Genomic DNA, 25384 nt, shown 5'->3' with positions numbered 1-25384 from the left:
TCAATTTGAATTGCATTTCTGACAGGGGTAAAACAGCTCTTGAGCAGTGTGTAGATAGGGAGCTTGGACCCAAAGTTGTGAGACCACAATTAAAAAGGAAAAACTAGTTATACGTACAGTGCAACATAGATTCTCAAAATCCAACACCAACAATTTATTGTTTCTGTGGAAACGGCTGGCATCAAAGTAAGATGTTTGTAACACCTTTATTGAATTATTAGATATTGTTTACTTCCCTGCCCACGTAGAAGATTCATCTGTTCCTCTTTCAGCGATCCATGAAGGGGCATTTTATTCAACAAAGGAATTGTCCTTGTTGTAATCACTGCTTTAAATGCAACTTTCTGCTGCGGCTACAGCCAGTTAGATCAGTGGAAATCACAGTTCCAAATTGTGGGGAAGATCAGAACTTACTTGGTGGTCTGGAGCTTGTCACGCTCCTTTAACAGGACCCAAGCACTGGAATACAAGAAAAAAAGGGAAAAATAACATCAAAACAGTAAAGCAAATCAAAAAAGGGACAAGAAAAGAAAAACACAAAACAAACAGAGGAAAGCGAAAAATAAGACTATATCCAACTCTCACCACAGGGATCCATCAACACTTCTGAAGGTACAGACAAGACAGAAAAGAGCAGGAAGGGAGGTCGTGGCGAGGCGGAAATCAGATCCCGGGAGCGAAGACGCAGAAGGAACAGTCGAAGAAAGGAGAGTATCATGTGGTGTAGAGGAGGAGATGAATGCGCTGATAGTTAGGGAACTGCTGGGCAACATAGGAGGCAAGAGTTCAAGGCCCAGTGCCTCCCAACCCAGGAAGGGATCAGACCTGCATGAGGACCCCACCATATTCACATTCCCGAGTAATGTGGCTCAGTGAGGTGGGTACCAGGGTCTGCGGATGGTCAGCCACATCAGTGGGAACACAGAAATTGAAGGGGTAGGTTTGCAGTACCATGGGGAGGCCAGACCATTAAAAAGTCATGTATTTGTTGGTTTAATTTCATTTTTTTCTATTATCACTATCTAAATAGCCAGAGGATAGTCTGGAGAGGGAGCCAAATTGTGGAATTAAACAGATATAAAAAACTGAGAAAAAGTCTAGAGAGGAAAAAGGGGAAAATAAACTGAGGGTCATAGGAAACCTTACCTGATGTTTATTTATTTATTTATTTTTTGCTTCTCCGAGGGTGGCAGCCATATCACCTGGCTGGTCTGTTGCGAATACCTTGAAAGGAAGTAAAGAGATGCTTCAACCAAGAGCTTATTTGCATCAAACATGAATCACACTACACCCCATCTTCCAAACAACAGTCTTAAAGATACACAATAAAAGGAACTCTTGTTCTCTACAAAACCGTTGTAAAGCACTTTTGGGCAATAGAAAATAGATTTTTGTCAGAAAAACCTTTATATTCTCCTAGTATCTAAGACCAAATCCACAACACACATCTTCCTCCAAATCCAAACCTTGTGCTATAAGAACACAAAAAGAACCATGATCCCTTGCTGAACCAATTCGCAGTGAACATACAGTGCACCCACAGGCTGAACAAGGTCTGCATGAATATATGGCGCACCCAGAGGCTGAACAAGCTCTGAGTGAACATAAAGCGCACCCACAGGCTGAACATGATCCCAGTCAACATACAGCCACCCACAGTCTCAGACAGCAGAACTCAACAGTCCAGCCCACTTCTTTATAAACCCCCTCTTTCTACGTACAGCCCATGAAACAACGCACTAAGACAATCTAGTTGACATACAGCAAATTAAAGTCTTCCTATTTAATTGTGTCCAACCTCCATAAATCAGTCAACCACTCTTAGATTTACAGAAACATTGCTCTTTGAACAACAGTAATTCAAGTTTAAGCTGATGCAGCATGCAGATGAATCCTGAGAAATTACAGCAACAAGGAATCAATGCAAATCCAATTTCTGTTCTTAATGTGAGCCAGGAGAGGAAGGGAGTCAACTCATCTGAAAGGGCACTGAAGATGGATGGAGGCAGCAAGTCATGTCAGCAGGTTAACATGTCAGTTAAATGACTGGTGGGTGATGTTGGGAGTCAGCAAGTCAGATGAAGGACATTCAGGATGGCAGAACCCACAGACACTCTGTTGTAATAGGAACTATCCTGTGAGCAAGTGAAAAAGATGCAGATTGGATGACAATGTGCAATTAGTGACCATTGGCCTTGAAGGGCAAAGACTGAAGCAATGGCTTGTATGATGGATGGTTGCCCATTCCATGGCTGGAAACAATGATTGGAGGGCAGCACAGCTTACCAGCACAGGGCTGGGCAGGTATTTGAGCGGAGAGAGAAACTTTGCTAGGGCACACCAGTCATGCCAATATCAATGTTTGTATCTATGTATATTGTATTTCTATAGCACATACCTGGTCAAAAGGCAACAGGGTGCTGCACATGGTCAAAGACAAGCATATAGTAAATGAGTGATAAGAGAGGTTACTGGTATGTGGACGGTTAATGCACTTGTAATGTATGGTTCTTTAAAGAGGTGCAGGTTTTGCGGCCATCCTGATGGATATGGGGATGTTGTTCAAATATGGGTTGCTCCCCTCTTATCCTTTTGAGCCTCTGATGAGGGAGCATAGATGAACCTGTTGAAACCAATGCAAATGAAGATTACACATTATTTTGATGGAGAGATGTTTGTTTCTGGGGTGATCTCATGAATGTGGGAGTAGCATGTTTGTGTCCCCCTCAGAAAAGGGGTACGGATAGGAAGGGAGATAGGGTAGATTAGAACACTCTAGAGCAGTCATGTGGGATTGGAAATCAGGGGCTTCCTGGCATTCCAACAGATGAGGTCAGGGAATGTTCCAGAGTTCATGGCTTCTGTGCAGACCGAGTGGCGATGGGACTGGAGCCAATGCAGTGACAACCACGAAGTCAGAGTTCCATCACCAGGAAAGGTCCTATTATGTCTGTAAGTTCTCTTGACACATGATCATGTAATAGCTGGCTGTATCCGGGGAACTGTGTGGTCAAGAGGGTGGGGGTGGGTGATACTAGTTTCATATGGGCTGAAAGATGGGCAAAATGAGCAACATTTTAAGGAAGTATTACAGTACAGTAAATTATGCATGGTCCGTTTTATTTTGGGTCAGGTATAGGATACTATGCACCAAATACCAAGTGGTGTCAAAGACATTATAATCTTTTCTACAAGGGTCATATGCTTTACAAAGAATTTCAATGCGAGGAGTGACTCTAAAAAGGCAACGTGGGCGGGGCATGCAGCGAGTGAAGATAATGCAGAGTATCACTAACATTATGCAGCCCCACACAAGTTCAGGAGGTACATACATGCATGGCACACACCAGGGGCGGCTGGGGTTAAATGGTGAAAGGGGCATTTGCCCTACCACACTGGAGCAAGAAAGAAGAGAAAAAAAAAGAAGACAGAGCAGCTGGAAACAAACTGCACTTGCTGCTTTGTTACAAACCAGTTTTGATCTATGTTTTTGGGGGGATGGGGAGGAGCTGGACGAATGACCTGAGGCTGCTTTGTTCAAATTGCCCTTCTCAAGGTATTCCTCGACCCTGGAGGCATAAGCCTGGCCAGTGACAGCAAGTTGTGGGTGTGATGAGTTTTGCTTTCCAGGTATAGGCATCCCTATGGGGAGTTATTTACAAAGTCCCAGGGATGGGATTGGAATACTACCACTGAAGTAAGTGGCTGGGGTAGAGGCTGGCTGATGGGGACGATGAAGGAGTCACTGATCTGTGCCTCCCAGCAACTGCTGTTGTTTCTTCACCCTCGTAATTGTGATAGGTCGGCTGGGGCCAAGGGAGGAATCTAGCATAATTTTGTTTGAGGCAGTGTAGAGAATCAGCAGGGTTGTATTTTTTCAGTTTTTCACCAGTAGAGGTTCGGCAGGGGAGCAGCTTCACCACTTTATTTTAAAGGCCTTTGAGAGTCGTGTGTCTGAATGATGGCTGCACTTTGTGCTTTTCCCTCTAGACAACCACAAACAAAGAAGGGATAGGTAAGTCTGAGCACCCATCTACAGAGATGTGCATTCTGATGGCCGTGCCAGGGTGGAATGGAAGGGGGGGGCTAACACTTCAGTTGAATAGGTAGTGTCCTGTCTTCCACATAAAGGGCTGATTTACCCCCCATAGCTACACTGGGAAAAAGGAGATCGATGTACTTGAGAGAGCTGCTTTGAGACCACCAACACCACTTCAGAGGCATTTTGGGGTATAAGTACTGGGTCTCTGGAGGTCTATAATCAGACATTGCTGGGACTGCAACTGCACATTGCCAGAAGGACTGCTGTGCTGCTCCAGGGACTCAATTGGACTGCTGGCCTGGAAGGTCTGCTTTTCTGTTTGTTGCCCTGATGCCTGCTGCTCTCTGTCTTTGCTGAAGGAGAACTGGACTCCTCCTTTTTCAGCACGTGTGCTCCAAAGGCTTGTTGGCTTACCTTCTGTTGCTTCAGACTCAGGGATATCAAAATCTCTACCCCAGCTCCTGTGTCTGGCTCACTGGAAGTTGGCCCAGATGCTTGGAACATGGATTTCAACGCATCTCCTGTCTGCGTGTAATCTATGGGACCAATCCATAGTGGCCCATGTGCGGAACTGGCACATCGCCATCGTAGCATGGAGAAGATAGATGCATCCTACACTTGCGGGACCTGCATCAACGCATCCTACAATGCATCTCGCTGTTGTGACCAAAAATGTTACTTTGTTCACCGGGGCCTGCGTGGGTCTGTCAGCCAGCCCGTACTCCCTTGCGGGTGGCCTAAACTTTGGTTTTACTCTGCTCCAGCACAACCAAATAATCCCTTTTTAGCGCTATTCAAAGCGCTACAGAATTTGTATTCATTCTAAAATCAATATCTCGACTTGTATTTATTGGAGTTTTATCGTTTTGGTCTTTATTTATAAAATTGAGATTTATTTTCTAAACCTATGTGGAGTCATTTTGTGGTGTATTCACTGTGTTAAGCCTGACTGCTGTGTGCCAAGCTACCAGGGGGGAGCACAGGCTATCTTTTCGTGTGTATCTGGCTAACGTGACAAGAGTGGTGATCCATGCCTGGCCTGGGTGCATACTTCAGCCAACCAGGAAATCCATTTCTAACAACTCTTGCAAATTGTGTGATCCTAGGCAAATATATTATTTCAGTCTATTTTTGGCACATTGTCACATATCAGATCACCTTCTAATAAGTGAGTTTAAGATGTGCATTGTACAAAGATCTTGTGTTTGATGTTATACAATATAATGTTCCGCTATGTAGTCTAGGCCACAATTAGGGTGGATACAACTCCATTGCCTCTTAGTTAACCAATGGCGTTGTCATCAGGGCGTGTGCAGAAATATTTCAAAATTCATATTTAAATTGTTCATTTTAAATAAAATTAAATAAATGTCTCTTAATGTTATATTATAGTCTGAGGTACTAAGGTGAAACACTGTAGTGTGTTAAATGCGTACGTGGTTTTCTACATTACTTTATGTGGGAAAGTGTATAAACTTACTGGTTGCCCATGATCAGCCAAGAAGATTGTTATCTTCAAAGGCCAGCTGAGTGCGGGGAACAGACTGCATCAGTTGGCTGTATTGACCAGTGATCCCTAAAGGGCTTGGATTGCTGTAGGCAACATATCTCCTGCAGTGCTGAGGTAGCCGCCTGCCTGGGAGGTGAGACAATGTTGTTTCTATCTCCTTCCACTCACCCCTATGAAAGGCATCCAACAGCTGTTTCTGTGACTCTTGAGATGACTCCTGCGTTGGGCGGTTGAGTTGATCATTGCTTAGAATGCTCAAGGCGGGCTCTGCTGGTGATTAAAGACAGCTCACCCTTCCTCAGGAGCCAGTGGTGTTCCTGCAGCCCTTAAATCTGGCAGCATCTTTATTTTAATCAGAATGAGGGGCGGAAATAAAGTTATCCTATTCCTCCTGTTAGACCAGGGCAACAGCAACATGTCTGCAGTGATGTTTTGTTTGGATGTCCTATAAATGATTGGCATCTGCAGGGGCAGAATTAAAACTCGAAACAAAATACTTTATCTATAGAAGTTTTTAGTTTCCTGTCCGGAAAAGGCGTGAGGACATGTGGGGGGATAAAGAAACACAAGCAAGGATGGGTGAGGAGGGGGATCAAAAAAGACACACATTACAGCACGATCTGCGGAAGGAATAAAGCAACAAGGATGGGGTGAGCGGTAGGGTGAACGAAGCAACAGGGATGGGACGGGCGGGAGGGGGAATGAAGCAACAGTGATGGGGCGGGTGGGAGGCAGAAAGATGCAACAAGGATAGGGACAGGTGGGGGGAGACAACCCAAGTGAAAACATGAGCACTGCTATGGAGTACTCAGAGAACACAAGTAGTTGGTCCATGCTCTAGGAGAGGGCCAAACACAGCAAGAAGCATAACTTATGCATGCTATGAACAAACAGGAACGAAGAAAACCAGAGTGTGCTTGAAGCGAACAATTGATAAGTTAGTGGCGAGCCGTAACTCCACTGGTTGCAAACAACATGTCTCGAAGAGACCGTGCATGCAATGTCTAACCAATACCTAAAAATCTAACATCTGATAGTACGGTAAGCACTTATACACTCAATCTTTTTGCAAATTGTGTGGCAGCTGGATTTATACTCTGTACAGCCCAACCAATTGTTTTTGTGCATATTTTATACCTTGTGTAATTCTTTCTTTACACTATTGGCTTACCTATTCAAAATGCTGTCTCTCATATATAGGGACATCATAGCACTGTAAATATACAAATCACTATTTCCAAGTGCACTGAGAATTCAAATTAGCGACCCTCCAGTTTGACGTAAAGGCATCAGAAATTATCACATTAACCACTAGGTGCGTACATTATAATATAGCTCTTCCCACTCTAACCCGATTGACATGACCCTCATTCAGCTCATAGTTCTGCAGTCGTATATTGTGATTTTACAAATGAAGGCTAAGATAAATAAATGTAAATATCAGAGGCAGATTATTTTAGAGCAAGAAATAATAGACTATGTGGGCCCTGTTTACTCACCATATACAATACAATGCAATACATTTGAAGAGCGCGAAGCTACCTCCGAAATGACATCCTGGCAGTAGTAGGTCATCTTAGAAAAACTTGAACTACATCAAACCTAAATGTCAACCACCCAGGAGTCAAAGAGAAATGTTTTGATGTTTTTTTCTGAAAACAGTTTCAGTCAGGCTGCTTTTCATAGCCAGCGGGGGATCATTCCACAATTTAGAGACCAGAAAAACAAATGGTCTACTCCCTCTTCTGGGCTTGAGAAGGTGTGGGATTTGGAAACATTTTGAATTGTTTGATCTCAACAATCTAGCCTGGGTGTAGGGATTGTAACTCCGCATGAGGTAAAGAGGGCCAGTGTGGGTTTAGGCCCCGAATGCAAAAATTAGTGCCTTGAAATGTATCCTTTTTGTCACTGAGAACCAATAAAGATGACGTAGATAGCCCACCACTGCAGAAGTAAGATAGGTATAAAATTGCTGAGACCGTTAGGATCAGCCGATGACTTCTTCAACAGGTGGAGCAAGAAGGCTTGTTTCCAACCAGAAGGAACCAATGCCTGGTCTAAGGGATCATTTAAAAGTTTATTTAAAATCTGATTCACCATGGGGGCAACACGTTTTATAATGGCAGGAGGGCATGGATCTAGGGGGGTCGGATTTGCAGCAGATTCCTCTAGGGTTATAGAGGCAAAGCTAGAGAGTACAGGGCCAGGTTGTCGTATCGCCTTGATTGGTTGGGTACGGACCTGGAAAATGTTCATAAATGGTTTTAATTTTTGGAAAAAGAAGTCTGACAGGTCTTCGCAAGCTCCATGGAGGGTGCAAGAAAGTTACTTTTAGCTGAAGAGGATAGGAAAGAGTTCACAAATTTGAACAGCTCACGAGGTCTATTTACAGCTCCAGAGATGGACGTGGCCATAAATGTTGTTTGGCCATCCGTATTGCAGCATGGTATTTTTTCAGAGAGGCCCAATAGGTTGCCTTGGCACCCTGATCATACTTCGATCTCCATTGCCTTACAAGCCTTTTACAATAAGACTTCTCAGATTTGAAGCCCTACGTTAAAATATATTAGAATGAGGTCCTGACCCTGCAGTGGCATCCCTGTTCGAATTTCGAGTCAGGCGTATTAATATTGGAAGGTAGCAGGACTCTATATTGTTTACATATGTGTATGTATGATGTTACCAGTCGAACCTATGTTGGGCTACCCCAGGTCTGACACAGCACAAGATGGAGTGTATTGCTGTTGTTCCTGAAAAGGAGGGCGTAACTCTGGATTCAGAAGTGTGGAGGGATTCAGTCTGGACTGTCTTTCAGAAAGTCTATGTGGCCCTTTTAGCAGAAGATTACTGAATGGACTTTAAATATCTATCACATTTGTTTGATGGTGGAGAAGTGGAGGTGAGAGGCGGAGTCAGCAAAGATAATTGCTAGTGAAAGAGATTTCTGGGGAGAGCTGGATTCTTTGTTTTCCTTTGATTGGCCTTTCGGGAAGGCTGCAGAGCCAGGCTCACAGGTTCACACTTATTGTGCTCATGTTGTTAGTATTCCTGCTTAGAGCCAGCATCATCATTAACTGGAGTGAGGAGCACTCGCCTCGCAAAAAGACCCTGTATGTGCAGCAGAGGAAAATAGACTACAAAAGAAACCAGTAATATGTCATATTGAAGTGCATAGCCTATGTTTTACTTTAATTTATAGTGTTAACTTAGCTGAATTTATGGTATAGTCTTCCTAGGCCTCGCACACAGAAAGTAGAAATAATAACCGCGTTTGCAAGAAGCTGCCATGACCCTGAACTGCCGATGTTAAAGTTGCTTACTTAGAATTTTCTGCAATGTACTGATGGACAGGAGATGATGAAGACAATTTGATACAATTATGTATAGAGTAGGCTAAATGTACTTTCCCAGGACTTGAACAATGAGGGCGCTGACTGAAGAGAAACATGCAACAATTTCGATAACTGAAGAGCCGGATGATGAGGACATCGTATAACGGACCAATCCGCATCTTGTGAAAGGACTCATTTTGAAATTGGTAGATTTGGTAAACAAATACTATAGGCTAAAGTCATATCTGTTGACCGACTGACAAATTAGGATTTAGGGGGATGGACTGGGAGACCCTAATAAAAAGTCATGACAAGGGGATAAAACTTCAGATGCGAAGGAAGAATTGATGACGTCAGGAGACGCTGTCCGAGAGCTCATACTCTGAGAGCCTGATGCGTAGCTGACTAATTGATGACCTGAAGACGAAGACTGACTTTGCTGCTGATCCATTCTGTGGATAGGTAGCTATGAAAAATGTGACTGACTAATTGTGCCTTTTCTTCTAGGTACCAACTGCGTTGATTATGGAATTTTCACATAGATAGATCTTTTCCAAATTAATGTTTTTCTCTAAATTGTTTTCCCAGAAGCCCACATGCTGATGCTAATCTTGGCTAGGTAGGTTGTTAGGGGTGACGTTGACAGTGACAAATGACTGACGATCTGCAGGAAAGTACCATCTTGCCTGGCATGTTACCCCCATTTTTACATGTATGTAAGTTTGTTTTTGTAGTGACTAACTGTGTCACTGAGGCTCTGCTATCCAGAACCTCAGTGCTTATGCTCTCTCTGCCTTTAAAATTGTCACTATAGGCTAGTGACCATTTTTATCAATTCTAATTGGCACACTGGAACACCTTTATAATTCCCTAGTATATGGTACCTGGGTACCCAGGGTATTGGGGTTCCAGGAGATCCCTATGGCTGCAGCATTTCTTTTGCCACCCATAGGGAGCTCAGACAAATCTTACACAGGACTGCCACTGCAGCCTGAGTGAAATAACACACACGTTATTTCACAGCCATTTTACACTGCACTTAAGTAACTTATAAGCCACCTATATGTCTAGCCTTCACTTGCTGAAGGTTAGGTGCAAAGTTACTAAGTGTGAGAGCACCCTTGCACTAGCAAAGGTGCCCCCACATAGGTCAGGGCCATTTCTCCGGACTTTGTGAGTGCAGAGATGCCATTACAGATGCCATTACACGTGTGCACTACATATAGGTCAATACCTATATGTAGCTTCACAATGGTAACTCCGAATATGGTCATGTAACATGTCTAAGATCATGGAATTGTCCCCCCAGGTCAAATCTGGTATTGGGGTGCCAATCCCATGCATCCCCAGGGCTCCACTATGGACCCCGGGTACTGCTAAACCAGCTCTCTGGGGTTTTCTCTGCAGCTACCGCTGCTGCCACCCCACAGACAGGGTTCTGCCCTCCTGGGGTCTGGGCAGCCCAGTCCCAGGAAGGCAGAACAAAGAATTTCTTCTGAAAGAGGGTGTTACACCCTCTCCCTTTGGAAATAGGTGTTAAAGGCTGGGGAGGGGTAGCCTCTCCCAACCTCTGGAAATGCTTTGAAGGGCACTGATGGTGCCCTCCTTGCATAAGCCAGTCTACACCGGTTCAGGGAACCCCCAGTCCCTGCTCTGGCGCGAAACTGGACAAAGGAAAGGGGAGTGACTACTCCCATGTCCATCACCACCCCAGTGGTGGTGCCCAGAGCTCCTCCAGTGTGTCCCAGACCTCTGCCCTCTTGGATCCAGAGGTGTGAGGGCACTCTGGATGACTCTGAGTGGCCTGTGCCAGTAGGTGATGTCAGAGACCCCTCCTGATAGGTGCTTACCTGACTACGTGGCCAATCCTCCTCTGAGGGCTATTTAGGGTCTCTCCAGTGGGCTTTTCCTCAGATAACGACTTGCAAGAATTCACCAGAGTTCCTCTGCACCTCTCTCTTCGACTTCTGCCAAGGATCGACCACTGACTGCTCCAGGACGCCTACAAAACTGCAACAAAGTAGCAAGAAGACTACCAGCAACATTGTAGCGCCTAATTCTGTCGGCTTTCTCGACTGTTTCCTGGTGGTGCATGCTTTGGGGGCTGTCTGCGTTCATCCTGCGCTGGAAGCCATTACGAAATCTCCCATGGGTCGATGGAATCTTCCCTCTGCTCCAGCAGGCACCAAACTTCAGTGTCACTGGTACTCTGGGACCCCTCTCATCCTGGCGAGCGTGGCCCCTGGAACACGGGTGGTGGACCCAAGTGACCCAGACTGTCCAGTGGTCCAACTGTCCAAATTTGGAGGACGTAAGTCCTTGCCTCCCCTCTCCAGACAGTAATCGTGTGCACCGCATGAATTGCAGCTGCTAGGGCTTCTGTGCACATTTCCAAGGAATCTTTCATGCAAAGCCAAGCCCAGGTCCCCAGCACTCCATCCTGCATTGCTCAACTCCCTAAGTTGAACTCTGGCTTTGTGGGACCCTCTTTTGTAGTGTTGAGACGACCGCCATGTTCAGTCTTCTTGAACCCGTGTTCAAGGACTTCTGTGGGTGCTACCTTCTTGTGCATGGGCTCTCTACGTTGCTGAAGGTCCCCTCTGTCTCCTCTCCCAAGTGGCGACATCCTGGTCCTTCCTGGGCCCAGGCAGCACCCTCTTTCTTCAACCGCGACTCTTGCAGCTAGCAAATCTTGTTTGCGGTCTTTTGCCAAAGAAACAACCCTGCATCCTCCAGCACTCCGTGGGACATCTTCTGCATGAAGGAGAAGTTCCTAGCACCTTTCGTTGTTGCAGAATCTCCAGCTTCTCCTATCCAGAGACAGCCATTTTGCACCTTCATCCGGGGTTTAGTGGGCTCCTGCCCCCCCTGGACACTTTTGCGACTCTTATACTTGGTCCCCTTCCTTTGCAGGTCCTCAGGTCCAGGAATCCGTCTTCAGTGCTTTGCAGTCTGATGCGGTCTTCGCAAAATCCTCTATCACGACTTTAGTGTGTTTTTGGGGAAATAGTAGTACTTTACTCCTACTTTCCAGCGTCTTGGGGTGGGGTATCTTGGACACCCTTAGTGTTTTCTTACACTTCCAGCGACCCTCCACGCACTACACTAGCCTAGGGGTCCACTTGTGGTTTGCATTCCACTTTCTTAGTATATGGTTTGTGTTGCCCCTAGGCGTATTGCATCCTATTGTATTCTGCAGTGTTTGCACTACTTTCTGACTGTTTAACTTACCTGATTTTGGTGTGTGTGTATATTTTGTGTATTTTACTTACCTCCTAAGGGAGTATATCCTCTGAGATATTTTTGGCACATTGTCACTAAAATAAAGTACCTTTATTTTTAGTAACCCTGAGTATTGTGTTTCTTATGATATAGTACCTATATGATATAAGTGGTATAGTAGGAGCTTTGCATGTCTCCTAGTTCAGCCTAAGCTGCTCTGCTATAGCTACCTCTATTAGCCTAAGCTGCTAGAACACTAGTAATCTACTAATAAGGGATAACTGGACCTGGCACAAGGTGTAAGTACCATCAGGTACCCACAATAATCCAGGCCAGCCTCCTACATTGGTGGTGCAGCGGTGGGATAAGCACTTGTAACTGCTTTACCACTTTGTGATTGGTGCTTTTCATAAGAAAACCATATTCTAAATACTTAAAAATATACACAGTTAACCTAAACAGTCTAACTCTCTTTCTAAAAACTTTCTAAAAAGTTTCAAAAAAGTTTTTAAAAGTTTTTCTCTTTTCTTTAAAAGTGGCTATACTTTTTTTTCTCTTTCCTAAACCCTTTCTTGCAACTATGTCCATAGTAGAGGCCACTCCCAAAGTTGTACAGACAATGTATGACAACTTAAACTTTAAAGGTTTGATGGGTCTCTGCATAGAAAGAAGTTTAGAGATTGGTAGGAACCCTACCAAAGATCTTCTCCTTAGTCTTTTGCTAGAAAGTGACCAGAACCAGTCTGGTCAAACCCAAGATCAGGAGGTAGAGGAGGAGGGTACCCAGATAGAATCAGGGGAGGGCCCTGAGGACTCTGGGGAGGGAACTTCCAAAGACCTTTCTACTAACAGGCCATCTAGTGAAGCTGGTAGTGGGAGGGGGTCACACACTAGTAGGGCACTTTTCACTCCAAAAGGCCAGGTAACTAGAGTTCAGGCAGTTAGAGATAAGTCTAATTCTGCCCATTCCCCATTACCTCGGTATCAGAGAATTCCCAAGCCTCCCACCCTGAACACCCTAGACACGGAACTCAGAAAGCTGAGGTTGGAAGAGGCCAGACTGAAGCTGAGACAGCAGCAGCTGGCCTTAGACAGGGAGTCTCTAGATGTAGAGAGGGAAAGACAGAAGTTGGGGTTAGTTCACATGGTGGCAGCAGCAGTATTCTTGATAGTCATCCTGATAGAGAAACAGATTCAAGGAACATGCACAAAATCCCCCCCCCCCCCCTCCCCTTACAAGGAGGGGGATAACATAAACAAGTGGTTTTCTGCACTTGAGAGGGACTGTATGGTACAGTTGGTCCCTCAAAGGCAGTGGGCTGCTATCTTGTGGCTATTTTTCATTGGCAAAGGTAGGGATAGACTCCTTACTGTCAGGGAGAGTGATGCCAACAACTACAAAGTTTTTAAAGATGCACTCTTAGATGGATTTGGCTTAACCACTGAACAATACAGGATAAAGTTCAGAGATACCCGAAAAGAGTCCTCTCCAGACTGGACAGACTTTGTAGACAGTTCAGTGAAGGCCTTGGAGGGATGGTTACATGGCAGTAAGGTGACTGACTATGAAAGCCTATATAATCTTATTTTGAGGGAGCCTATTTTGAATAATTGTGTGTCTGACTTGTTGCATCAGTGCTTGGTAGACTCAGATCTGACCTCTCCCCAAGAATTGGGAAAGAAGGCAGAAAAATGGGTCAGAGCAGAGTGAGCAGAAAAGCTCATAAAGGTGGTGACAAGGATGGCAAGAAGAAGGATGGTAAGTCTTCTGACAAGGGTAGGGACAAAGATAAAAAGAACTCTTGAGTCTTCATCAGGCCCACAAAAATCCTCTGGGGAGGTGGGTCCAAATCCTCTTCAAACAATCAAAAGAAGCCATGGTGTTATTTATGTAAAAGTAAAGGCCATTAGGCAAGTGATTCCACTTGTCCAAAGAAAAACACCAAGGCTCCCACTACTGCAACCCCAACTGTGTCCTCTAATGCCCCTAGTCATAGCAGTGGTGGTGGGAAGACTACTACAAATAGCCAATCAAAGGGTGTAGCTAGGTTCACCATTGGTAATGTAGTTGGGGTTGGTCTTGTTAGGGAGACCACAGAGGCTGTTTTAGTCTCTGATGGTGATATTGACTTTGCCACCTTGGTTGCTTGTCCTCTTAATATGGGTTAGTACAAGCAACTACCCCTAATAAATGGTGTTGAGGTGAAGGCCTACAGGGGCACAGGAGCCAGTGTCACTATGGTGATTTAGAAAATGTTTTACCCTGAACAACACCTACTTGGTCAGCAGTACCAAGTGACTGATGCTCATAACAACACTCTTAGCCACCCCATGGCTGTTGTGAGTCTCACCTTGGGGGAGGGGGAGTTACTGGTCCAAAGAAAGTTGTGGTAGCCACAGATTTACCTGTAGACTACTTACTAGGCAATGATTTGGAGACATCAGCTTGGGCTGAAGTGGAGTTGGAGGCTCATGCAGCAATGCTGGGCATTCCAGGGCATATCTTTGCTATCACAAGGGCTCAGGCCCAGAAGCAAGGAGGACAGGGAAACTTGGATCCTGGAAAAATGGACTAAGTGCTCCCAAAAGCTAGGGGTAGAAAGGGTAAATCATTGCCCACTATCCCTCCCTCTCCAGAAGATTCCCCTTTTGTGGAAGAAGAATCCTCTCCCTGTGCAGAACCTACACCAGATGAGCTGGCAGCAGACACTGCTGAGCTTTTGGGTGCAGGGGGGCCTTCTAGGGAAGAGCTGAATGTGGCACAGCAGACCTGTCCCACACTAGAGGTTTTAAGACAGTAAGCTGTCAAACAGCAGAATGGGGATAGCACTGATAGCCATACAGTCTATTGGGAAGATAACCTCCTCTATACTGACTCAAGGGACCCTAAACCCGAAGCTGCCAGGAGATTGGTCATCCCTTTGCAGTATAGGGAGTTTCTTCTGACTTTGGCTCATGATATTCCTTTGGCTGGGCATTTGGGCCAGAGTAAAACTTGGGACAGACTTGTTCCATTGTTTCACTGGCCTCATATGTCAGACGACACCAAGGAGTTTTGTCGCTCCTGTGTGACCTGCGAAGCCAGGGGAAGACTGGTAGCACACCTAAGGCCCCATTAATTCCACTTCCAGTGTTTGGGGTGCCCTTTGAAAGGGTAGGGGTTGACATAGCTGGCCCCCTTGACCCTCCAACAGCTTCAGGCAATAGGTTTATCCTTGTGGTAGTGGACCATGCCACTAGGTATCCTGAAGCTATTCCCTTGAGGGCTACTACAGCACCTGCCATGGCAAAAGCCCTCCTGGGAATATTTTCCAGAGTGGGATTCCCTAAGGAAGTGGTGTCAGACAGAGGTAATAACTTCATGTCTGCATACCTCAAAGCTATGTGGAAGGAATGTGGTGTAACTTACAAGTTCACTACTCCTTATCATCCATAGACAAATGGTCTGGTTGAGAGGTTTAATAAAACTCTCAAAGGCATGATCATGGGACTCCCTGAAAAACTCAGAAGGAGATGCGATGTCCTATTGCCATGCCTCCTTTTTGCTTATAGGGAGGTACCCCAAAAAGGAGTGGGCTTCAGCCCCTTTGAACTCCTCTTTGGACACCCTGTAGGAGGCCCCCTTGCTCTCGTAAAGGAGGGTTGGGAACAACCTTTAAAAGCTCCTAAGCAAGACATTGTGGACTATGTACTTGGCCTAAGATCTAGAATGACAGAGTACATGAAAAAGGCCAGTAAAAACCTTCAGGCCAGCCAAGAGCTCCAAAAGCAATGGCATGACCAGAAAGCTGTCCTGACTCAGTACCACCCAGGACAGAAGGTGTGGGTATTGGAGCCTGTGGCCCCAAGAGCACTCCCGGACAAATGCAGTGGACCCCATCTCATTGTGGAGAAAGAAGGTGAGGTCACCTATTTGGTAGACCTGAGCACTGCCAGAAGCCCCCTTAGGGTGCGTCATGTCAATCGCCTGAAACCTTATTATGACAAGGCTGACTTAAGCCTGCTCATGCCACTGATGAGGGGCAGGAAGAAGACAGTGACCCACCTCCCTGACCTCTTCTCCACCACTGAAGCTGATGGCTTAGTGGAGGGAGTTTTCCTTGCAGATTGCCTTACTGCTGAGCAGAAGGATAACTGCATAAATCTCTTAGATCAGTTTTCTGACCTCTTCTCACTGATCCCAGGTACAACTACCTGGTGTGAGCACATAATCAACACAGGAGACAGTTTACCTGTCAAAAGTAAGATTTATAGGCAGCCTGACCATGTCAGAGATTGCATTAACCAAGAGGTAGAGAAAATGTTAGATCTAGGAGTGATTGAACCTTCTGAAAGTCTCTGGGCTAGCCACATGGTGCTTGTCCCCTAACCTCACAGTAAAGATGGTAAAAAGGAAATTAGGTTTTGTGTGGACTATAGAGGTCTCAATCAAGTAACCAAAACTGATGCTCACCCTGTACTCAGGGCAGATGAGCTAATAGATACACTGGCTTCTGCCAAGTATCTAAGCACTTTTGACTTAACTGCAGGGTATTGGCAGATTGAGTTGTCAGAAGATGCTAAACCTGAAACGGTATTTTCAACCATGGGCGGGCACTACCAGTTCACAGTTATGCCCTTTGGATTGAAAAATGCACCTGTCACTTTTCAGAGGTTGGTGAATACACTCCTCCAAGGATTGGAAACCTTTAGTGCAGCATATCTAGATGATATAGCTGTCTTTAGTTTGACCTGGGATGATCACCTGGACCACCTGTGGAAAGTTTTGGAGGCCCTGAAAAAGGCAGGCCTCACTATCAAGACTTCAAAGTGCCAGATAGGGCAGGGGAAAGTGGTTTATCAGGGTCATCTGGTAGGTGGGGAACAGATTGCACCACTGCAGGGGAAGATCCAAACCATTATGGAATGGGCTCCCCCTACAACTCAAACCCAGGTGAGAGCCTTCTTATGCCTCACAGGGTACTATAGGAGGTTCATTAAGAACTATGGCACCATAGCTGCCCTTCTTAATGACTTCACATCCAAAAAAATACATAAAAAGGTATTATGGACAGATAGCTGTCAAAAGGCTTTTGATGAGCTCAAATAGGCCATGTGCTCTGCACCTGTCTTAAAAAGACCTTGTTACTCCAAAAGATTCATAGTCCAGACTGATGCTTCTGCATTATGGGTAGGGGCAGTTCTATCACAGCTTAACAATGAGGGCCAGGACCAACCTGTTGCTTATATCAGCAGGAGGTTGACCCCTAGAGAAAAGCGTTGGTCTGCCATAGAAAGGGAGGCCTTTGCTGTGGTCTGGGCCCTGAAAAAGTTGAGAACATACCTGTTTGGTACCCACTTTATCGTTCAGACAGACCACAAACCTCTATTATGGCTTAAACAAATGAAAGGTGAAAACCCTAAATTGTTGAGGTGGTCCATCTCCCTACAAGGAATGGACTATACAGTGGAACATAGACCTGGGAGTACCCACTCCAATGCAGATGGACTCTTCAGATATTTCCACTTAGACAATGAAGACTCATCTGGGCAAGGTTAGCCTTATTGTCCCTCGTTTGGGGGGGTTGTGTAGGAAAGTACCATCTTGCCTGGCATGTTACCCCCATTTTTACATGTATGTAAGTTTGTTTTTGCCTGTCTCACTGGGATCCTTCTAGCCAGGACCGCAATGCTCACAGTCTATGGCCTGGATGTGTGTACTTGTGTAGTGACTAACTGTGTCACTGAGGCTCTGCTAACCAGAACCTCAGTGCTTATGCTCTCTCTGCCTTTAAAACTGTCACTATAGGCTAGTGACCATTTTTACCAATTCTAATTGGCAAACTGGAACACACTTATAATTCCCTAGTATATGGTACCTGGGGTATTGGGGTTCCAGGAGATCCCTATCGGCTGCAGCATTTCTTTTGCCACCCAAAAGGAGCTCAGACAAATCTTACACAGGACTGCCACTTCAGCCTGAGTGAAAAAACGCACACGTTATTTCACAGCCATTTTACATTGCACTTAAGTAACTTATAAGTCACCTATATGTCTAGCCTTCACTTGCTGAAAGTTAGGTGCAAAGTTACTAAGTGTGAGGGCACCCTTGCACTAGCAAAGGTGCCCCTACATAGTTCAGGGCCATTCCCCCTGACTTTGTGAGTGCGGAGAAGCCATTAAACGCGTGCACTACATATAGGTCAATACTTATATGTGGCTTCACAATGGTAACTCTGAGTAAGGTCAAGTAACATGTCTAAGATCATGGAATTGTCCCCCCATGCCAAATCTGGTATTGGGGTGTCAATCCCATGCATTCCTGGGGCTCCACTATGGACCCTGGGTACTGCCAAACCAGCTCTCTGGGGTTTTCTCTGCAGCTACTGCTGCTGCCACCCCACAGACAGAGTTCTGCCCTCCTGGGGTCTGGGCAGCCCAGTCCCAGGAAGGCAGAACAAAGAATTTCCTCTGAGAGAGGGTATTACACCCTCTCCCTTTGGGAATAGGTGTGAAAGGCTGGGGAGGGGTAGCCTCTCCCAGCCTCTGGAAATGCTTTGAAGGGCACAGATGGTGCCCTCCCTGCTCTGGCACAAAACTGGACAAAGGAAAGGGGAGTGACCACTCCCCTGTCCATCACCACCCCAGGGGTGGTGCCAAGGGCTGCTCCAGTGTGTCCCAGACCTCTGCCCTCTTGGATCCAGAGGTGTGAGGGCACTCTGGCGGCCTCTGAGTGGCCAGTGCCAGCAGGTGACGTCAGAGAGCCCTCCTGACAGGTGCTTCCCTGACTAGGTGGCCAATCCTCCTCTGAGGGCTACTTAGGGTCTCTCCAGTGGGCTTTTCCTCAGATAATGACATGCAAGAATTCACTATAGTTCCTCTGCCCCTCTCTCTTTGACTTCTGCCAAGGATCGACCGCTGACTGCTCCAGGACGCCTGCAAAACTGCAACAAAGTAGCAAGAAGACTACCAGCAACATTGTAGCGCCTAATCCTGCTGGCTTTCTCGACTGTTTCCTGGTGGTGCATGCTTTGGGGGCTGCCTGCCTTCATCCTGCACTGGAAGCCACGAAGAAATCTCCCGTGGGTCGATGGAATCTTCCCCCTGCTCCAGCAGGCACCAAACTTCAGCATCACCGGTACTCTGGGACCCCTCTCATCCTGACGAGCGCGGCCCCTGGAACACGGGTGGTGGACCCAAGTGACCCAGACTGTCCAGTGGTTCAAATGTCCAAATTTGGAGGAAGTAAGTCCTTGCCTTCCCTCTCTAGACAGTAATCCTGTACACCACGTGAATTGCAGCTGCTAGGGCTTCTGTGCACATTTCCAAGGAATCCTTTGTGCGCAGCCAAGCCCACATCCCCAGCACTTCCTCCTGCATTGCTCAACTCCCTGAGTTGACCTCCGGCTTCGTGGGACCCTCTTTTGTAGTGTTGAGACGACCGCCATGTTCAGTCTTCTTGAACCTGTGGACTTCTGTGGGTGCTACCTTCTTGTGAATGGGCTCTCTATGTTGCTGAGGGCCCCCTCTGTCTCCTCTCCCAAGTGGCGACACCCTGGTCCTTCCTGGGCCCAGGCAGCACCCTTTTTCTTCAACCGTGACCCTTGCAGCTAGCAAGGCTTGTTTGCAGTCTTTTGCCAAAGAAACAACTCTGCATCCTCCAGCACTCCGTGGGACATCTTCTGCATGAAGGAGAAGTTCCTACGCCTTTCGTTGTTGTAGAATCTTCAGCTTCTTCCATCCAAAGGCAGCCGTTTTGCACCTTCATCCGGGGTTTAGTGGGCTCCTTCCCCCTCTGGACACTTTCGCGACTCTTGGACTTGGTCCCCTTCCTTTGCAGGTCCTCAGGTCCAGGAATCTCTCCTCAGTGCTTTGCAGTCTGTTGTGGTCTTTGCAAAATCCTCTTTCACGACTTTAGTGTGTTTCTGGGGAAATAGTAGTACTTTACTCATACTTTCCAGGGGTATCTTGGACACCCTTAGTGTTTTCTTACACTCCCAGCGACCCTGTACACACTACACTAGCCTAGGGGTCCCCTCGTGGTTCGCATTCCACTTTCTTAGTATATGGTTTTTGTTGCCCCTAGGCCTATTGCATCCTATTGTATTCTACAGTGTTTGCACTACTTTCAGACTGTTTTACTTACCTGATTTTGGTTTGTGTGTATATTTTGTGTATTTTACTTACCTCCTGAGGGAGTATATCCTCTGAGATATTTTTGGCACGTGGTTACTAAAATAAAGTACCTTTGTTTTTAGTAACCCTGAGTATTGTGTTTCTTATTATATAGTACCTATATAAGTGGTATTGTAGGAGCTTTGCATGTCTCCTAGTTCAGCCTAAGCTGCTCTGCTATAGCTACCTCTATCAGCCTAAGATGTTAAAACACTACTAATCTACTAATAAGGGATAACTGGACCTGGCACAAGGTGTAAGTGCCATCAGGTACCCAATATAAGCCAGGCCAGCCTCCTACACGAGCTATCTGCTGAACTCTGCTCTTAATGCTGGTATTCTTTTTGGCTTATGAAGGTGCAATTACGCATATGTTTTCTTCAAGTTATGTTATGATGTTCCCATTATCGAATTAGTAATTGAACTGATTGAATAAAGATTGATCTAACAGATGATTTAGTATTGAAATCAATAGGGAAATAAAAATTGTTTAAGTCTTCACCGAGTTGTGGTTATTCAAGAGAAGATGGTTTATTATTTGTAGCTATGCTGATTATTGATTTCGATAGTTACTACATGACTAGGATACTCCATGCGATTCAAAAGGTTCATCGACCTATACGCGTCCCTGTGTAAGTTTACTTAGTAAGGACCAGGTGTGCTTGCAGTAGAAAGGCCTGAACAACAGTTCTCTATTTGTTTTCTGGATGAAATGGTTTTGCTTTCTTTAGAAGGGAAAGGTGGTACATGCCATGCTTGTTTTATTGGCAATATGTGCATTGAGGCAAAGGTTGGTGTTCAACATGTATCCAATTGATTTGACATTGAATGGGAGTTGGGTTTGAAGCCAGGTCTGTACTGTGTCTTGTTTGTGGTTTTGGCAAATAACAGGAATTCTGTCTTGGTTGGATTAAGCTTCAAGTAGGTTCTGGACAGGTCTGGATGGTGTTCTAGAAGTGCTTGAACCATTGGCTGTCTCAAGCAGAGGGGTGCCTCCGAGGATAGGGCGGTTGACTAACATCTGACAGGAACAGCAATGACAGGAGGAAGGGGTCATTTTCATCTGTGGTTACTTGATCTCTCTCTCTTGTATGGCGTGATGAGGAGCAGCGAGCGAACCGGGGCCCAGTGAGGACCATCCAGCGAGGTAGGGCCCAGTGAGGACCATCCAGCGAGGTAGGGCCTGGTGAGGACCTGCCCGCAAGCTGAGACCTGGTGAGGACCAGCCAGGGAGCCGAGGCCTGGTGAGGACCAGCCAGCGAGGTAGGGCCTGGTGAGGACCGGTCAGCGAGGTGGGGCCTGGTGAGGACCTGCCCGTGAGCCGAGGCCTGGTGAGGATCAGCCAGGGAGCCGGGCCTGGTGAGGACCAGCCAGGGAACCGAGGCCTGGTGAGGATCAGCCAGGAAGACGGGCCTGGTGAGGACCAGCCAGGGAGCCGGGACCTGGTAAGGGCCAGCCAGGGAGCCGAGGCCTGCTGAGGACCAGCCAGAGTGCCGGGACCTGGTGAGGACCAGCCAGGGTGCCAGGGACTGGTGAGGACCAGCGTGCGAGCTGGGACCTGGTGAGGCCTAGTTAGGACCAGGATACTGAGCTCACTCTCAATCCTTTTATGAGACCAGACTAAACAGTTGTTTCATCCTCTCTTGCGGGACAAGGACCCGCACAGAGATCCAAGGACACCAGACACTGGGGTGCTGAACTTACACCCCCTGTTTTTCATTGAAGTTCTTCATTAAACAGATACAACTGTGTGAAATCTCCTTGAGAGATTCAATTTATTCCTCATGTCACTGGACTCACAATCTGCAGAAAGATGTACAGAATGAAACTCCTTGAACATTGGTCATATTGAGTGTTCTCCCCTTCTCTGCCATAAAGCCCTGGTCCATACCAAACATTTCAGTATAATGATCACGTGAATACCCATGCCTGTAATTTCATTTAACAAGTGTATGCGTTCTGTGACTTGCAGTCTTTTTTAGTTTACTGCAAACAGTACCCCCCACACACACTTCCGGACAGGTTTTAGCTCTCGGATAATCTCGGATATAATCTCAGATATAATCTTGGATTATAATAATAAATGATAATAAAAGGATATAGTCTCGGAATATAATAATAAATGATAATAAAAATAAATAAATAAATGATAATAAATAAATACATGAAAAATAAATGATAAATGATAAACAAATGATAATAAAAGGATATAATCTCGGATTATAATAATAAATGATAATAAAAGGTATAATAACTCTGGAGGTTGATGTATTCGCTGGAGTATCTTTTTTTTTTGTCTAGCCCTAGTTTTGAATCAAATTAGTATAGAGTGTTAATATGGTTCCTGCAAAGCACATAATGTAACATACAAAAGACAGATTGTGATAAGTGGTTTATTGCTTTTAACACAGAGATCCGAATGCTACTTGCAGTTCATATATTGTAATCCTGCTAATATAGTAAAGTGAGCCGTGAAGGACATGTGGCTCCCACACCCTGTAACCCTCACTGTTTTATGCAAGACATCCTACATACACATTGATCTACACACATATAATTTACTATCAATGTACAATGTGTACGTGTGATGTAAAGCGTTCTGACACCCTGCATTGGGATGAGTAGCGCTCTAAAAGAAATAAAACAATATAGATATTTTTAAATTGTTCTTTGAGTAACTATTGGGACGGACCAACAAATCTGACATTATTTCAGTGCATGCGTCAATCTTGCATGCAGGGACTGAACAAAGCCAAAAGCATGATTGCCTCTTTTGTAGCTGTGAGGTGATAATCCCTGTGCCCTTGATATTGCAGCTAGGTGAGAGCCTCCGTGGCTCCCAGCCGGATACTCCAAAGAAATAATGCCTGACCGCCCCTTAATTAAGGCCTTTGTAATGGGCCCAGTTGGAATGTGATAAGCCCCCTCCCCGTCCGCACTTTGCTGCTCAGTAGAAAGCAGACAACGTGCAGGCGCTGTTGGATGTGTCCCGGTGTCTGAACATTACACCGGGACAGGTAGCATCTTTCTGTGGGACCAAACCTCTTGGCGGGTAGACGCCGTGTGCCCCGCCCCCTGGACAGGCCTCACCTCCTCGGCGGCGCCCTGGACAGGCCTCTCCCGGTGCTGCGGCCACTTCTCACAGGAGCTCTCGGTGAAGGATTCTCATTGAGAACAAATGAGCTGAGGGTTCATTACACCCCATACAGCGCCTCTGACTCGCGCTGCGCCTCGGTGCGCTATGCACAGGCCCCGAAGAGAGACACTGCTCCCCTGGAACTGTCCAGAGGCGCTGGATGCTGGACTGAGGCTCGCAACACAGGGCGCTTTAATATCACACACCAGGTACTAGGCGCTACACACAAAACAGGTACTATTCACATCCAGTAAGGAAAAGGACAGAAATGTTCTCAACTATTTTGCATCTTTCAGCCTCAGTACCTGGTTCTGTTGATGCTGCTGCCCCCTCATTTATCTCAGGGGCGCTGCCTGGTCAGTATGATTCGGGGGTGTTCGCTTCAGACAATCGCGCTGGCACGTGATGCTAAAATACATTGTCCAACCAGCAGGGCGCACGAGAGGGGCTGAAGGGGCAGTGGGAAGGGCGAGGAATGCGGATTGGTAGAGGTGCCAAGTGAGAGAGAGACCGTTATTTAGTGAAATAACCAACATCTTTTCAAACAGAAGAGAGGGAGAGAGTGTGTGTCCGTTTTTGTCTTTGTGTTAAGATTCCTGGTGAAGTCTGACAGACACCTCACCGCACTCCACTGAAAGCACCTGCCCTCAACTATTTATCACAATTTAGCCGTTTCCAAAACACAAATGACCAGTGACTGGGCCGGAGACTTTGAGAGAGGGAGGGAGGAGAGAGGGAGGAAGTGAGATAGACAAGGTGGGGAGATAGGAAGGGAGACAGAAGGGATAGAAAGAGAAAGAGAAGAGAGAGGGGAGAGATGGCTGGATAGAAAGAGTGGGGGGAGGGAGAGAAAGAAGTAGAGGAGAGAAGGGGAGCGAGAAATGGTGAGAGGGGGTGGAAAGGTTGAGAGAGAGGGAGGGGGAGGAAGTGATGAGAGGGAGGGAGTAGAGAGAGGAAGAGAGGGAGGAGGGGAGACAGGGAGGGAGGGGACAAGAGGAGGGAGACAATGATTGGATAGACAGAAAGAGAAGGGGAGAGTGATGGGTAGATGGAAAGAAGAAGGAGCAGGTATGGTGAGGCTGGATAATGTTTCTGTCATCGAGGCTCTTGGTTCTGGTGATCTCGCTCTCGTTTGCAATACTAAGGAGTTGAATTTCCGCAAACTCGGTGTGACTAACTAAAGCAGTATGGATGGTGGTGAGGTTCGCGGTACTTACAACAATAACTCTTTAGGCAATGACACAGCCCTGCATGGCCGCTTCCCCAGTCTATTGCTCAGACTTACCCAACTACTACTGTACAAACAACTTGTAGGGTGCTTACACACTCAGCTAGCAAAGTATGCAAGGTACACCTCTTTCAGGTGCTAGGCCCATGGCCACGCTGCCTTGTGAAGGAGGGTCAGGGGGTAGACCCTGTCATCTTTGTTACTCCAAATAATCCACAGGATGGCTCTGGGGGAATGGACTGTCTTAACCCTCTGAGTGACAGATAGGTCTTGAGCACCTCCTGCTGTACCACACCCTTAGTTACAGCCCGAAGAGGCATTTATTTTGTTGTCTGGTGCCTTAGATGTGTCTGATATCTCGGATGGTGATTCTCTTGCGGACTCAGAGAAAGAAACCGGCAGTCCAGACGACTTATGTGTGGGAGTTGACAATGGATTAACCTGGGGCGACGTTGTGGAATCTCGAGACCCTGTTACATATGTTAATGCTTGGGCTGCCCCTCACAATAATGCCAGCATGCTCCTGAGCTTCTGCATGAAAGGGGCCTTGTCCACACACCTTGACACACACAAACAGAATGAAGTATGATAGGTCACAACATGATAATCTGTCATGGGATGATTTAGCTCATCAGTTTACACCATCTGATAATGCTGACACGCTCAGGATATCTCTGTGCTTGAAGTTAATTTCCCTACTGCAGAATCAGCATCGGCGCCTGCTGTAGGACCCTCATTGAGTGCATACACACTCTTCTTA

At 46.2% G+C, this 25384-nt stretch overlaps 1 pseudogene; it reads right to left on the bottom strand.

The window, feature by feature from the left end:
• LOC138299229 (zinc finger protein 850-like) overlaps positions 1-23534 on the bottom strand; it is a 166681-nt pseudogene extending 143147 nt beyond the window's left edge.
• Positions 23535-25384: the final 1850 nt, after the last annotated feature.

The sequence above is a fragment of the Pleurodeles waltl genome, chromosome 6 (assembly GCF_031143425.1).
Source record: "Pleurodeles waltl isolate 20211129_DDA chromosome 6, aPleWal1.hap1.20221129, whole genome shotgun sequence".
Classification (NCBI taxonomy): domain Eukaryota; kingdom Metazoa; phylum Chordata; class Amphibia; order Caudata; family Salamandridae; genus Pleurodeles; species Pleurodeles waltl.
Note: the sequence above shows the minus strand (reverse complement) of the source record. Positions and strands in the feature narration are given on the sequence as shown.